A 4,068-nucleotide genomic window follows, 5' to 3' on the forward strand; every position below is an offset into this window, starting at 1 on the left:
ATGTACAAATGTTGTGAGACTATTAGAGATCGGCACTTAGTGAAGGGCTGGTGACTAATTTTCATCAAAAGATGCACACAAATATTTTTTTCCTTAGAAACCAAAATCCAACAGCGTAAAAAATCGATCCGACAAATAAAACCCAAGAATAATGTGCCTAGTGACAGTAACTCTACCAGGCAACCACTAACCGTTACTCCTATAAAAGATGTTGGAGTACCCATCTCCCTGGGCCGCGGGTGAAGCAAGGCTCCTGGTTGTTCGTTGGCGAGTGGCTTGCGGCGCGAGCCTCTTGGGGTGGCTCTGCGTCGTCCGATCTGCCTGGATAGTGCATGGGCAATCCGGCTGGAAGGTCCATGACGGGTGGACCGCATGCCTGTCCGGGGCCATCATCATTGGCAGTGCTCGCCGCACACCAGCTCGCATGCAAGAGCCTGGCCGGGCCGGGTGTCGGTGAGCCGTCTGTCCCGCAATAGCATGTAGCGAGGGTCCATGATGGGTGGACCACAAGTGCTGACTAGGGCGGCTCGAGGGCGAAGAGGCCTCCGAGCCATAAGTTGTCAGCTCACGTGTTTCGAGGGTCTCTCGGGGGTGATGTGAGCCATCCAGTCTTCCCAGACGGCTCACGCTCAGGCGCCTCATCTTGCAGATCCATGACGGGTGGGCCACCACTAGTAGGAAAAGGGGCTTTTACCCCGGTTTGTAAGGGCCTTTTGTCCCGGTTCTCGAACCGGGACTAAAGGGTCGTTACTAAAGCCATAACCCTTTAGTCCCGGTTCTTACACGAACCGGGACAGAAGGTCCTCCACGTGGCCGCTGCTGCCAGCCCAGGCAGGGGGGCCTTGCCACCAACCGGGACCAATAGGCAGGGCCTTTTGTCCCGGTTGGTGTCACCAACCGGGACCAATAGGCATCCACGCGTCAGCAGCTGGCAGGAGCTGAGGTTTTTGTTTTTTTTAAAGGGGGTGGTTTAGGGGTTTTGGGGGGTTAATTTAGGTGTTTCATATATTGTGTTAGCTAGCTAATTAATAGAGAGAAGTGTCCTCTCTTATCTCCGTGCTTGGTCGACGCTACGTACTATATACGTATGGAGAGGAGTAGACACGCTAGCTAGTAATCAAATGAAGGAAAAAAAGATCGTCATGAACATATGCATACAGAGAGAAGTGATATCGACCACCTCTCCTTCTCCGAGATATTGGTCGAACAACAAGTTCTCGTATATCTATCCGACACTACCGGCTACATATATACAATAATTATCTCTTACAATACAATCTCCTAATTAAATTGTAGGAACACAGGGTCCACATAGTATTCTCCGTTTTCAGCGATCACGTGGTCAAGGAAGAATGCCGCCAATTCCTCTTGAATTCCTCGCATACGATCTGGTGCTAGGAGTTCATCCCGCTTTCAAAACATCTAATTTGAAGAAGGGGGTCAATACATATATATATATGAATAAATGAAACTCAACACAAATGATGGTAATAAAATAAAATTGTGAATATTATTGCTTACGCACTTCATATTGTTCTTCAGTGTAGCCCCGCTCACAGGTCGTGTAGCGGATGGACTCGCAAACGTAGTATCCACAGTAATTATTCTCGGGTTCCTGCCACAACCACTTTACAAGAAATAGAGGTCAATCAAACTGATAAGCAAGCATGCTAAATGGTATTGATGAAACTAGCGCTTGAATCACTAGGAGATGCGCGGAACATGCTACTATAGTACTTACTTTCGGATGATTAAATTGCAGCTTCTTCGGCAGTCCCGGAGCTTTTGAGGTGAATCTTCTCCAAACCCTGCCAGACAAAGAAAACAATTACTTGATATCAGGAAATGAACAAAGTTGCTGATATGGTGGATAATGATCGATTTAACTTACTTCTCGAGCATTTGAGTCATGTTCGCATAGTCCTGGGGATCTTTTCGTCTCGAGTCTAAGACGGTTACTACTCCCTGCTCAAGCTTAATCTCTAGGAGAATATAGTGGAAGCTGCGCATGCATGCATAAGTCATCAATTACATTACCATAACCTGGACTAATAAGGGAAACCGAATATGCACAAGACAGTAACACTCACTTGAAGTTGTAAGGAAAGAGATCTTTGTTTTGATTTAATACCAATGATTGTAGCAAGTTGGCCTCGGCTTCTTTGGGATGTTTTCCAACCGTATATGCATATATGAGATTTGTGTTAATGAACCCAATATCACCGATTTGTCTTTTCTTCAATTCGGCGATCTTCAATCTGCATAATATAGTGAGGATGATTATAAATACATGCAATGAAAGAGCTGACCTATATAGAGAGACTTAATGACAGAAGTAGTACTACTTACAGACAGTAGCAAGTGATTGTTGTTTTATCGAGGGCCTTTTGATTGTAAAACTGGAAGAAATCCTCAAATGGAACATTCAGCAGATCAATTCCAACGAGGTCATGCTCCGGTTTAACTCTCAGCGTCAAAGTATCCATCCCATCAGACTCTCTGCAGGTTTTCATGTACCAATCATGTAGTCTTCGCATCATCGTTGTTAGAGATCTTTCATCTTTGACGAGAGGCTTCCCGTAATGGTATTTGTGTTCGTCCACCTCCATGATTTCATAATGTACATCGTCGGGCAGGTAATCTCCAAGATTGCTATAACCGGGCACCATACTCGGATCATTAGCGATGATGTCTTTTGACACCTTGAGCGGGGGGCACGATTGGTTCGCTTGTTCACCGAGCTGGACAATTTTTTCCCAGCTCGTCGTTCTTTTAACCTTTGATCACTGACAGTACTTCCCGACCGCTCCGCTTCGGCATATGTCTTTGCAAGAATGCACTCATAGTTGCCTCTCGGCGGAGACTTTGGTGGTTTTGTCAGGGCGGCCAGAGTGCGCTTTGCTTTCACCGGATCTACCTTCTCCTCCGGAGCTGGATGTTTCTTTGCTTTCACCCCTTCAAAGAAGTTAGTCACTTCGGCTCGCACGATCTTCCTGGTTTCCTCCTCGGTCCTCTCGTATGGTAACTTCTCTGGAGTCTTCAGAGAAGGACCGAATCTGTATTGCCTCCCACCTCTGGCAGCTGTACTGCTAGACGCCGGCAGAGCAGACGGAGCGGCTGCGGCTGTCTTCTTTCCTTGCTTGCGAGGCGGAGGAGAAGGACTACGACGCGTCGGAGCAGCCGCAGCGGCGGCGGGTCTCTTCTGCCCTTGCTGACGAGGCGGAGAAGGAGGAGGCTGGCTGCTCTGGCGCGCCGGCGCTGGCGGAGAAGGAGGCGGAGTGCCGCCACGCGCCGGAGAAGGAGGCTGAGTGCCCTGATCACTCGCCGGAGGAGGAGGCGGAGTGCCCTTACTCGCCGGAGCCGTCCAGTTCGGAAGCTTGATGAGCTCCTTCCGCCATAGGCATGGAGTCTTCAGAGCAGAACCCAGCCGAGTCTCCCCTTCACCCGTAGGGTGGTCAAGCTGGACCTCCTCAAATCCCTCCGTTATTTCATCCACCATCAACCTAGCATATCCTTCTGGAATCGGCCGGCAGTGGTAGGTTGCGCCGGGTTCAGGAGGTAAAACAGAGCCAACAGCCGCCTTGACTTTGAAGTTCTGCCATTCCGCCATAAGGTGGCAATGTTGAGACTCCGTGATAGCATCCACGGGGTAGCTAGCAGGAGCCGCATGCTCCAGCTGAAGCAGCTCGGTGGAAGCCACACCGCTTCTCCGCTGAGATGGCGGTGTAGCTTCGGGGCAGTTTCGGCATGTCGATTGCCGTCTCGTTCCTCTAGCGCTTGAACCCTTCCGTGCAGCTTCTGAATTTGGATCTGCTCCACTTTTTTCCTCCTCTCCTGGCTTTTGTAACCGCCCGCGTCCGGAAAACCAGCCTTCCACGGAACGAAGCCTGGCGTGCCTCGTGTCCGTCCAGGGTGCTTAGGATTCCCGAGGGCCATTGTGAGCTCGTCGTTCTCTCTGTCTGGAACGAACGTCCCTTCCTGCGCTGCATCGATATATTGCTGAATCTTCTTGACTGGTATTCTCAAAAGCTCGTTCGTCCAAACGCACCTCCCTGATACAGGGTCCAA

This window comes from Aegilops tauschii, chromosome 6 (genome assembly GCF_002575655.3).
Source record: "Aegilops tauschii subsp. strangulata cultivar AL8/78 chromosome 6, Aet v6.0, whole genome shotgun sequence".
Taxonomy (NCBI): domain Eukaryota; kingdom Viridiplantae; phylum Streptophyta; class Magnoliopsida; order Poales; family Poaceae; genus Aegilops; species Aegilops tauschii.